The sequence below is a fragment of the Sorex fumeus genome, unplaced genomic scaffold, assembly GCF_029834395.1.
Source record: "Sorex fumeus unplaced genomic scaffold, SorFum_2.1 ptg000002l, whole genome shotgun sequence".
Taxonomy (NCBI): domain Eukaryota; kingdom Metazoa; phylum Chordata; class Mammalia; order Eulipotyphla; family Soricidae; genus Sorex; species Sorex fumeus.
In genome coordinates, this window is record NW_026606059.1 from 41,172,245 (window position 1) to 41,185,405 (window position 13,161).

The following is a 13,161-nucleotide window of genomic DNA, read 5'->3' on the forward strand; positions in this document are numbered from 1 at the left end:
TCCTGGATGCCCTGGAAACCCCCAACCCCACCCCTTAAACTCCCATACGGCCATGCCCAAAAGTGGATAGTCACAAACAAGCCAGTAAGGGCGTTAATGCAGTCTCTCAGCAGTGACCCTGAATAGAGGATCCTGTCCCAGTCAGTCTAATATTCTCTTGGAGGTAGTTCTGAGTGTAGAGGCTGTTTAAGATTTTTCTCAAAAAGTTTCAGGAAAACCTGCGCCTCACTCCCAGGGAAAATATCTCTAATCAAGTAAACTTCCATGCTGTGAGGCTCATGGCCCACCGAACCTCTCATTATAGCCGACACAATGCCTGAATGCCCCCCCGCGCCTCTCCAGCATGGAATTCTGGTCTGGAATCTCAGCTTTTCTCACGGCATTGTGCCCAGAGAAAGGGCGCCTTGAAGTATAGAGAAAAGAGGAGGGGCTCTCCTGGCCTTGAGCGTGAGGATGCTGTCCGCAGTGGGGTTCAAGGGGCCTCTGTTTTCCCACCGCTTCTGCTCTCAGGCTTCAGCTTCATTCTACTGGCTTTGAATCTGAAGGTCACTTTCAATGTTGACCTGTTTAGTTGTATCTTGGATGGTGGAAGCGAAAGGTTGGGGAGCAAAGGGACTGGAAATACAGAAAGTGGGCGGAGCCAGGCACTGCTGGGCTTTCCGGCTGGGGAGGTAGAAACTGAGAGAGCTGCAGGTTTGGGGAATGCTCTGGTAGCCTGGGTTTGGGAGCAGCTATAGCTGGCCTTTCTTTCTTTCTTTCTTTCTTTCTTTCTTTCTTTCTTTCTTTCTTTCTTTCTTTTCGTCTTTTTTTTTTTTTTCGCTTTTTAGGTCACAATCGGCGATGCACAGGGAATACTGCTGGCGGTGCTTGGGAGACCATATGGGATACTAGGAATCTGAACCCAGGTCAGCTGCTTGCAAGGCAAACGCCCTACCAGCTGTGCTATCACTCCAGCCCCCACTGGCCTTTCTTTAGAAAGATCTTTCCACCAACATAACATGAGGCTGACACCTAAGGATAGTAGATACATGGGATAGGAAGATTGTTCCATAGCTGGAAGTCTGCCTCATGAGCAAAGGGGACAAAGAAGGCAGCTGGAATAGGGAAGGGATCACTAAGAAAATGATGGCTTGAGGAATAGGTTGTGATGGGAGATGTGTGCTGAAAGTAGATAATGGACCAAACAAGATAACCTCTCAGTACGCAAACCATAATGCCCAAGAGTAGAGAGTATGGGGAATATTATCTTCCCTGGAGGCAGGGGGTGGGTGGGAAGGGGGCGCATACCAGGGATATTGGTGGTGGGGAATGTGCACTGGTGGAGGGATGGGTGTTTGATCTTTGTGTGATTGTAACCCAAACATGAAAGCTTGTAACTACCTCACAGGGATTCAATAAAATTAAAAAAAAAAAAGAAAAAGAAAAAGAGAAAGATCTTTCCTATCATCACTTTTCCTCCAATATCCTATTTGCTCAATCCCTGAACAAATCTGCTGGGTTACGGCCTTAAAACGCCTTCCTCACCTTTCTCCTTCCTTTCTTGTGCCTCATTGCATGATCTTCCCACTCAGCTCAAGGTTGGGTGAGGACAGCAAGGCGAGGTCGCTGCCGTCAGGCCAAGCTGGTCCCAGCCTGAACTCCAAGCATGGCCCCAGCTCGGCTCAGGCCTTGATGTGCTCTGAGGTGGAAGAGGGGATTTCACCGGCAAACTCATCTGAAAGCTGATAGAAATGGTGACACTTGCCCCACCAGCAATCCCTGTGCTCACATTGGGCTTTGTTTCCAACTCGGGTCTTTTAGCTCCTGGACTTTCTGTTTGTGTTTTAAAGTAGAACAGTTTCCTCAATGTGTGTGCCCGTGTCCTCAAGGGTGAATGAACTCAGATCTAGGCTCTCATTCTGCTATCCCTCTCACCTGCTGTAGAAACTGAGTAACAATGTAATCTCTTGGGGATTCCAGTTTATCAGAATCTTTTGGGAATGTTGTGAACACTGACCGAATCCAATCTTCTAGACTGCGGTTTGGGGAATCAGAGATCTTGAAGAAGTACCTAAAATATTTTGCATATAATTCTGAGGACCAAATTCTACAATTGCCAAGAATAAAAATTATGCAAATAAATAGGGAGCTTTAAGAAGGGAGCCTGGGAAGGCAGCAAAGTAGGAAGTTGCTTCCCTTGCATGAGGTCAAGTGGAATGTCTGGCACCCTGAGCACAGCCTTGTATGACCAAATTACGACCCCCCCATTAATAAAATTATAATTTATAATTTTTTAAACAAACATTTTAAAAGGAGGTTCAAGGAAGACAGAATTAATTCCTTAGTTAGATTCTTGCTGTCTATTAGTCTCTATTATGAAAACAAGAATTATTTAATAGGAAAAACAATTGATCTTCAAAGGACCACTAATGCCATAAGTAAAGAAATGCCACATGGTGAACAATAACTGGAAGATGGAGAAACAGCCTGCAGGAGCAGAGGTAAGAGAACCTTTTCTGCGCAGACTCAAAAAGTACGAGTCCTGCTCCCAAGATCCTCTGTGACATTCTAGCTCTGTAGCTTTAGACAGAACATTTGCCCACACGGCAGAGTCTGGCAAACTCCCCGTGACGTGCCCAATATGCCAAATACCAGTAACAATGCTGGGTCTCTTTCTCCTAAGTCTGAAAGAGCCTTGAATATGGCACTTTTTAAAATCTCAGGGCTAGAACGAAGGAGACGTTACTGGTGCCTGCTCGAGGCAATCGATGAACAACAGGATGATAGTGATCGTGATAGTAATCGTGATTGTGATTTGCCTTTCTAGCACTGGCTTCTGTATATGTAAAGGCAAAGGGTAAATTGATGATTGTTTCTTCCATCAATTCTCCAGGAATAATGCATTTTAAATTTGGCGGGATGTTGTTGAGAGCAGATAAAGGGTCTCTGAGCTGAAATCCTAGTGTCTCAGCCCAAACTAAAGCCTGTTAAAGTTGGAAAGTGAGTTGCCAAGGACTCTTCTGGATTTTATGTTTTAATAAAATATTTCCCCCAAAGACTCTCTAATAATGAAAAAATTGCAGACTAGATAATAATGTGTTTTTATTTTAAGAAAGTACAAATGGCATGTTTCTGGTTATTGATGTGATTTGAATACTATAATAAATATTCATAAATCTAAAAAATTAAGTAGTTATAACAATACATCCCTCTAAACTGTTATTTTATGTCTAGTATCATGTTTTCTCATATTTATTATGGGGATATTTAGACACATGTCCAAATCCACAAACAATAAACCTCGTAATTTATGTTAGTGTTCTCTCTTCCTGCTATATAGTCTGTAGATTTTGACATGTGTCAATGTAAGTTCATTTGTAGCAACAAATGTGCCATTGTGGTGAGAAATGTTGACAATAGAGGAGACTGTGCATGTATGGAGACAAGAGAGTGATGATATATCTTATTGATTTTTCTCTGTATTTTACTATAAGCTTAAAACTGCTCTAAAACATCTCTGAAGGTCAGGATGATAGTACAGCTGGTAGGCTGCTTGCCTTGCACGTGACTGACTGGGTTTGATTTCTGGCATCCAATATGGTCCCCGAACACCGTCACCACGAGTTCCTAGTGCAGAGCCAGGAGTAACTCCTGGACACCACTGGGCATGGTTCACCTCTCAAATTAAAAAATTAAATACAATATCTTTGCAAAGTAAAGACAAAATTAAGCAAAATTCAAATAACACATATATTTAAAAATCTAAAAATCTAACAAGTCTCACAATGGAGACGTTACTGGTGCCTGCTCAAACAAATTGATGAACAACAGGAAAACAATGCTACAGTGCTATTTAAAAATATACTATAAGAGAATAGCACAGTGGTAGGGCATTTGCCTTGCGCATGGTTGGCCTGGATGGCCGAGCCAAGTTTGATTCCTGTGCCCCTCTCGGAGAGCCAGGCAAGCAACCAAGAGTATCTTGCCCGCACGGCAAAGTGTGGCAAGCTAGCTGTGACATATTCGATATGCCAAACACAGTAACAACAAGGCCCGCTTGAGCAAATCGATTAACAAAGGGAGGGCAATACTACAGTGCAACTATAAGAGAATACATACCTCAAAATTTGATCACATAAAGTAAGGGTTCATATAAAAACTAAGATAAATAAGTGAAGTTTTTTTTTATTTTAATGAATCACTCTGAGATACAGACTTACAAACTCCCATGACTGCATTTCAGTCAAAAATGTTTGAGTACCCATCCCTCCACCAGTGCCCATTCTCCACCACCAATGTTCCTAGTATCCTTCTCCCCACCTCAGCCCTCCCCACCTTCTGCCTCTGTGGAAAGCACATACTGTCTCTAACTCTCTCTGTCCTTTTAGGTGTTATGGTTTGCAATACAGGTATCAAGCTGCCACCATGTTCGGTCCATAGTCTACTTTCAGCACGTATCTACTATCTTGAGTGATCCCTCCAACCAACATTTACTTAATGCTCCTTTCTCCATCCCAGCTACCTTTTCCCCCAGCATATGAGATCAGTTTCCAAGCTGTGGGACAATCCTCCTGACCCTTATTTCTACTGTCCTTCGGTGTTAGTCTCATTTTATGTTGCTTTATATTCCACAAATGAATGCAGTCATTCTATGTCGGTCCTTCTCTTTTTGACTCATTTCACTTAGCAGGATACTCTCCATATTGATCCACTTATATGCAAATTTCATTATTTCATTTCCTCTAGCAGCTACATAGAATTCCGTTGTGTAGATGTACCAAAGTTTCTTTTACCATTTATCTGTTCTCAGGCAGTCTTTTCCAAATTCTGGCTATTGTAAATAGTGTTGTGATAAACACACAAGTGCAGATGTCATTTCTACTGTACTTTTTTCACATCTCTGGGATATATTCCAAGAAGTGGTATTGCTGGGTCAAGCGGCAGCTCGGTTTCTGAGAAATGTCCATATTGTTTTCCAAAATGACAACAAAGGGGAGAAAAATACAATGAACCCTTTATTTCTGACATCATATAAGCACAGGGAAAATCTGTTTCACTATAGTCAGTAATGCTCAAGGATACATCCCTGATCCCAACCCAGAGATTGAAGAATTTCAGGGTCCTGGTTTCAGAGCTGGACTGGGCCAAAGGTGGATCCAATCACCCAATGAGTTGACTTTCAGTTGTGTTATCAATCAAGGTCACCTGCATCTTATCTCTGTGTCCATATTTAGTTCCTCTTTCTCTCTGTAACCCACACAACAGAGCTCTTTTCCAGAACTCTATGACCCTCTGAAAGCGCATCCCAAACTCATCTGAGTACCTGGCCAGGTCTAGTGGTTGTGGCTTGTTTCACATAAAAGAACTCATTTAGCAAACATATAGTTACCCTTGAACTGTATTAAAGAACTCATGTCACACATTCCTCAGCATATTCCAGGAGCAGAGTAAGTTCATTGTCCAAGATTACACAGCCAAGTAAGTGGCAGGACAGGGTTTTTATGGGAAGTCTCTCAACTATCTTTCCTCTTCAATGGAATAGTGTTCTGACTTGAAGACTTCTCTGACTCGAAGACTTTTCTCTGACTCTACTGATGGTGCCTCCTCACCAACCGTGAAAACAAAACGAGACCCCTTGAGTCCATTTTGTTCTTAGGCAGCTAGCGCTGGCCCAGGATTCACAATCTCCTATCTGACTTCCTTTCGTTCTGTAAATATTTGTCAGAATCTTCCCACTCCTTGCAAAGGTGGGTGAATGCAGAAGCAGGCTGGGCATGTGAGCACAGGCAGTTTGTCAGCTTAATTGATACTGCCAAGCCAGAGGGCAAGGGCAATGGATGCTTGCTGAGCAGATGGGGGAGGACATGTAATCCCTATAATACAGATAGAAGCATGTAATTTAGGAAAGTGGAATTGTTTTTCTTGAATAGCAGGGACAGATGATGCTACTTTATAGATCCAGGAGACTTTGGGACATTCAGACACTATTTTTCCTTTCCTGTGTGGCTAGTTCTTGCTCTACAGCCATCCATTTCAGGATGGTGATCCTACAAGACCAACCTCATGGTCCACACTCTGCACTCTGCAAGCAAACACATGTGGACAGAAAGTGACCTGAGGAAGCAGTTAGTACTTCCTGCTAGGGGTGTATCAAAGAAGTTTCAAACCTTCCTCCAAGCTAGTTTTCTCTTATTTATTTATTTGTTTGTTTTTCTATTTATTTATTTATTTTTGCTTTTTGGGTCACAGCTGGCAATGCACATAGGGTTACTCCTGGCTCATGCACTCAGGCATTACTCCTAGTGGTGCTTGGGGGACCATATGGGATGCTGGGAATGGAACCCAGGTCATCTATGTGCAAGGCAAGTGCCCTACCCACTGTGCTATCGTTTCAGCCCCTCTAATCTATATAATGAGAAACATTCTTTATATCCAATTGGTCTTTCATTCTAAGCATATTTATGTAGTTCTCCTCCCAAATCTTCCAAGAAATGGTGAAGTGGTTTTGTAAAAACTCCAATAAACTATGAAAATGTTGAGCACATAGGAGAAAGCATATAAATTCAACTTATTTACTTTCCCTTTTTCTCTAAAACACAAGTATATAAATCAGCCTTACGTATGCCCTATTATTCCTTCATATACTCCTGAAAGAAAAAAATGACAATTTTGGGTATAGGGAGTTGGACTCTCAAACTTTTATAATATCCTAGAAAAATTATGTATACATATAAATGTAAGTTATATGAACCCTTTGCTAATCTTTTTAGATAATCACTTCTAGAAATTTCTGCACCTAGCCCCCAGCCCCCTCAAACATGCACATAGACACACAGAGTGGAATAGAGTGAGATATACAAAGATGTTCATTCAAGCATGTTATTACTTAAACAAAAAGAAAATACGTTTATGCCCAGTTGAGAAACTCTAAGGAAATTGCAACTATTTTATATACTAAGCTTACTGAAGTTCTGCCTTATGTGCTATCTGGCATATGCTAGGCATTTGGTATTGGTGGAATAAAGAAATAAATAGATCAAAATGCAAGGTGGCATTGGCAGAATAAGGTAAATCTAAATGAACTAACACAGGCAGGTGACTGAGTTATTGTGTTATATAAAATTTAGTACACAGAAAAGTAAAGTTTCTACTTTACAAAATAGAATGTGCCTATTTTTATAACAGCTATAACATTTTTAATGTAAACAAAATATAAGCAACACTACAAAAATATTTCTTTAACAAAGATTTTTAAATGAGAAGTGGAGATTCTTGCCGTACTACTATGCTTACTTATTTTCCCACTTAGCAGAAAATTATGGATTCTTGTGAAGAGTAAAGAAAAAAAGTCCTATGTTGTCATTTAATTGACTTTATATCTACTGTTGAACATTTGACTATTGCCAAATTTTTTTACATTTATAAGCAATACTAATTTGAGTATTCTTGGAAATATGTCACAGATGAATTATGGAACCTTTGACATATAGCACTGTAGCACTGTCCTCTTGTTGTTCATCAATTTGCTCAACACCCTACCCTCTGTGCTATAGCTCCAGCCCACAGATGAATAATGCACCCTTTGACATATAGCTGCTGTTATATTACAGATCTTGCTTTTTGTTTTATTTTATTGCTTTACATCATTTAGTTGATTTCAACAGCAAGGAAATTGCCCAGCCTTGAAAGATGACAAAGAAAATTTCTGAATCTTATTTTTCTAACCTGGAAATTGTAGCACCTTGCTTAAGCCTGTCAACTAAGAAGAGGCAGACTCATAGGAGCACCCATGGATGGGGCAGTCACATTTCCAGAGTATGTTATGTGTTATAGTCTGAGAAGAGAGAGAAGAGGTTATTGATGCTGATGGAACTGTCTCAACTTATAAAACAGGGCATTTGGGCTATAAGCAAGAAATGGACCCAGGAATTGGTAAAGCAGCTTCCATGGGGTTACACCATTAATTTAAGACACGCCCTCTTTGATTGAGTTATTCTGAATAGAGCATGATAGCTCAAGTTTCAGGTGGGAAGAAGATTGAAAGCTGGCAGGAAACAAGTGTTTTATTTTTACAGCAGAAAATATGCAACTCTTTTCTCAGAAATCAGAGAAACTTACTGCTAAAAGAAAAGTGTTTCAAATCATTTTTCAGCCCAGGCTGGAATGAAAGTTTCTAGAAGATAGATCTAGACATGAAATCAGTTTCTTTCTGTCACTTCCAGCTGCAAAGCTCTAACGGGTCCCATAACAGTGCCATGCTCAGTTTCTAGATTCTTGAAATGGGGATTCCATCACACTCATTATCTTCCAGGTGTGTTGTGTGTTGTGCATATGAAATAATACACAGAGGGATCTGGAGGTGTAACTAGACACAAGCACTAAACCAATGACTTCCTTATCAATATCACTGCTGTTCTTCTAAAATTACTAATTTATCTCTTTTCTGGAGAAGTATTAAGAGAATACACCAGGCCAATGAGTAAATTTATTCATTCAACAGTTTCCACTGGTTTGGACAGGAGCTGTCCTGAAAACAGGAGCATTGCTGATTCAGAATTCCCTGCGCTTTATCTGGATTTGACTCTGACTGATTTAGACACTTTATTTTTAAAGTTTTATTTTATTGGGATAAGAACATAACATAGGACTTATCTTCTAACATAATTTTAAATGTAGATTACCATACGCTAACAACATGCACACTGTTATACAGCACATCTCTAGAAATTGTTTGTCTTGCAAAACTAAAACCGTCATGGTGTTTGCAACTCTTCATTTCCTGCTCCCCTAAGCAATGGCAGTCATCATTCTATTCTATTTCAAATGATTTTGACAATCTTATCCCTAAGATAAAGTAGAATCATGCTTCAGTGATTAGATGACTTCATGTAGTAAAATATCTTCAGAGTTTTCCCATGATATCACATTTAGCAAAATCCCCCACTTTTTGAAAGCTGAATAATATTTAATTTCATGTATGATCCATGTTTTCTTTTTGCATTTATCTGTTGACAGATGTTAGGCTATTGCTTCAATATTGTGAGGAATGGTGTGATAAAAACATTAGGGCACTGAGCTCTCTGAGATCATAAAGGATGGGACAGAAACCCAAACTTCTGAACCACAAATGGAACTCAAACTCTGATGCAGGGCAAGGAGGCCTACAGCTGGAGTCTCCTAGTGAGTGTCCAGGAGTAGAAGAGGTGGACTTGGTTCTGAGCGTTGGGGCCTGGGGACGGAGGTCTTGGGTTTTAGATTTCTTTAGAAAGTGAGTGGAAGATAAGACAGTTTCCATCAAGGATAAAAAGACTAATTTATTTTTTTCAAGGGGGAGTTGAAAGGTCAACTAATAGGTTGTCCACTCCAAACATACTCCCCCAATTCCGTAAAAAAAATCCAGACATGGAAGGTCTGGTGTGGTGCAGAGCAGAGGATTTTAGGCAAATAAAGATCAAGGCAGAGAATTTCTACCTCATTGACAATTAGAGAAAATACGTCTTTTCAGTTTGTAGGAATTAAGTTTATTCACAGCATTGTCTTCTGAGAACTCTGAGGTGACTCCCTTATACGTGTTCTCATTTTAAGTCAAGCTAAAACTGTTTCCAAACGAGAGATCAGAAAGGGCAGCAATGGACATGAGATATGAATGGAGTTCGGTCAGGTATTGAGGGACAAAGGGACATGGTTAGATACAATGGTGAAGGGTTGGGTGTTGGAGCATTATATGACGGAAATCGTGAACAGCTTTGACAATCATGACAATCATGAACAGCTTTGTAACTGTGTATCTCACTATGATTCAAATAAATAAATAAATAAATAAATAAGAATTTCTCTTTTAGTCTTTAAAAGTTCTGGGAGTCCTAGCACCACAGTGTAAAGATCAGAATAAATATCTATCAGCTCCCCCAAAAGTCTCATGGTGAATTGGTATCTCTTCCTTTGTGTCTCTTCTTACTTAGATTGTTTCCTCCCCTGGCAGTAATAAACATGAGTTTAACTTAAGTAATTTAAATTTATGAGTCATTTAATTATTCAGCCTGGACACTAGGAATTGTCATATGTCCATCAAAGACAAATGCTTTGTTATTTAAATGATCACTTTAATGTAAATTCACTGTCACTGTCACTGTCCTCCCATTGTTCATCGATTTGCTCAAGTGGGCCCAGTAACATCTCCATTTTGAAACTTATTGTTACTGTGTTTGGCATATTGAATACATCACGGGTAGCTGCCAGGCTTTGCTGTGCGGGCGAGATACTCTCAGTAGCTTGCTGGGCTCTCTGAGAAGGGCAGAGGAATCAAACCCGGCTTGGCCGGGATGGCTGCACGCAAGGCAAATGCCCTACTACTGTGCTATCACTCCAAATGTGCTCGCTTTGGCAGTACATATACTAAAATTGGAACGATACAGAGAAGATTAGCATAGCCCCTGAGCAAGGATAACACACAAATGTAAATTATTGGTTTATTTACTTTCATAGGGATCACACCTAGCAGAGTTTCTGGCCTGAATAAAATCCTGGCAGAAGTATCCCTGTCATAGGCAGAGTGGCAATGCCCTATGGCCACCAAGACTATACTTGGAGGTGAACACAGGATCATTATATGCCAAGGATCCAACTCAGGACCTTGCATTTGCTAGGCATGTACTCTTCACTTGTGTATCACCCTGGCCCTTAAATAAAATTTCTTTCTAAACGTAATTTAGAGAAGAAACCCACTCGGGGTGTGTGTGTGTGTGTGTGTGTGTGTGTGTGTGTGTGTGCGCGCGCATGCATGTGATACGTAGGTTAGCAGCTAACTAAAAACTGTGGTTTAACTTACTTCTTCAAAATTCATAGATAAAGTTAAACCCTGCAAAGTAAATTTTTTTAATTTATCGGTGATTTTAATTTTAGTTAGTAAAAAGAAAAACAAGAGGAATAGGAATACGTTCTTATTTGTTGCTGTACTCTCAAGTTTAACATGGTTCATAGTATTATATGGTAATAACAATATAAAGGCATTCATTTTAAAGATTTCCAATTGATGTCATTAAAATATTCACAAATCAGAGACTAACAAAATTGTCATTCAAAATAGAAGCTCTTAATAGCCAAAAGGAAACAAGATCATTAGCAAGGGAAAATTACTTGTGAAGATAGGGGATCTTTTTCTTAGCAATCTAGCTTGATAGAAAATATTCTTGGATCATAAGTACATTTTATTTTTAATTTTTTTTTGCTTTTTGATGTTTTTTCACCAATGACTAAGAAACAGAATAAAGTCTGATCAATCACTTGATATGAATATTTATTTCCCACTAAGGTAACCTTTTCTCTTTGTTAAAGAAAATAAAATAAAAAGACATGCAACTCATGAAAACTCATGCACTCTTGTATGTCTTTACTTCATTTGTGTTTAAGATCTTATTTCTCCAACAAGATGATAAGAACTCTGATGTGGCTGACTTACCTGGCCCTTGGGAATTCCATTTAAGCGAGCACCTACAGCCTACAGCGAACCTGGTTGGAACTCTTGAAGTCACTACTCCTCTGGCCAACTCCTGCAGACTGCTGCTATCCACACTTCCCAGTGATAAAACTGGGTCGAGAGCAGCCAAAAAATCTTGCCCAAGACTATCAGGCTAACTCAAGACAGAATGAGGATTCTAGGCTCTCCCCAAGCACAGCAAGGTACGCTGCTCATGAGGACACGGCGTTTGAAATCTGGGCCTCTGTTCATGCTGATAAACTCATCTTACTGTGACTTACATTCTTTACCTTGTGAGGATCTTCAATTCGAACAAAAGGCACCCATAAGGAGTTCAAAGATTTTATTAGAGAGTTATTACAGAGTGAGGGAGAGTGAGTGAGTGAGTGAATGTGTGTGTGTGTGTGTGTGTGTGTGTGTATGTATGTATGTGTGTATGTATGAGAGAGAGAGAGAGTGAGAGAGAGAGAGAGAGAGATGGAGGGATGGTGGGAAGGAGGGAAGGAGGGAGGGATGGAGGGAGTTGTTACTGACAAGTCAGGGCTTTGCCCTATAGAGAAATGGTCAGGGTAAGACCCCCCACCAACTGTGGGGAAGGGTATAAGTACCCTAAAACCACATTGTTCTTTCTCCCTAACTCACCTGTGAGCTGATTGGTTAATGCCACCTGTGGGTGCCCCTTTGGTCTATTGTTTCCATACCTCACCAACCACTAGATTCCTTCGTTTTACTGATAGGCTGGCACTCTCTTCAAACATCGTAAATTTTGTTCATTCTGTTCCCTTTCCCAAGATGTGGTCTCTGGTTCAGGGGAGGTTCAGCTCTCAGTTACATAATGGTACAGAATAGTAAAAGGGCTACTAACAACTAAAATGGGTGTGCTTTGGTTCTAAGAACCTCAGTCTTGAGCATCTCAATATGTCACTCATATTTAACATAAAGGCCCAGAGGTGACCCTGCACCCCTGAACTTTCCATGCAGTGTGGTACTTTCTTCCTCCACTCATCCATTCACCATTCTACCTTCAGTTTCAAATTTTCCTTAGTACTGATACATGCTCTTTCCAAAAAGAGAGCCTCCACATGGAACCATTTGTGCTGGGTCCACTGACACGTAATTTAGTCCTCAACTTCAATTGCAGTTTCAGCCTCTCACAATAGTGAATTTGTTTTTGGTGGTGGTGGGACATACAGGTGGTGCTTGGGCGTAATCCTGGCTCTGTGCAGCCTGAAGGAGCCATATCCTGCAGTGCTGGGGATTAAACCATGAGGGCCTTAAACCCTACGCCCCCGAACTGGAAATTTTAACTGATCGATCAGGAGTTCCCTATTTAGTATTGGTTAGTTCCCGGGTAATCTGCATGATTCCCTGCCCCCACAAGTAATCTTTTCCCTTACTAATGACCTTATCTTATCCTCTTTCTGGCTATAAAAACCTTCTATTTTGAATAACAATTTTGATGTTGCTTGATTCATAAATTTTTTAGTGAAGCCAAATGAAAAATTTAAAAATCAGTTCCAGTATATTTTTGTTATCTAAGAATGCCAAATGCTATGTTTGACTTGGAAATACAATAACAAATATGAATGAATAAATCTTCCTCTTACAAATAATAAAGATAACTATATATACAGAACACTAACCCACTATAAAAAGAGAGAAAAAAGAAATTGCCATTTTCACTATGAATCTGGGGAAAAAAGAAT

At 40.2% G+C, this 13,161-nt stretch overlaps 1 non-coding gene across 1 annotated transcript; it reads left to right on the top strand.

The window, feature by feature from the left end:
- The first annotated feature begins 10,350 nt into the window (after positions 1-10,350).
- Positions 10,351-10,458, top strand: LOC130022957 (U6 spliceosomal RNA). Its single transcript, XR_008792341.1, has one exon. It is a non-coding gene; the product is annotated as a U6 spliceosomal RNA (small nuclear RNA).
- The last annotated feature ends 2,703 nt before the right edge of the window (positions 10,459-13,161 follow it).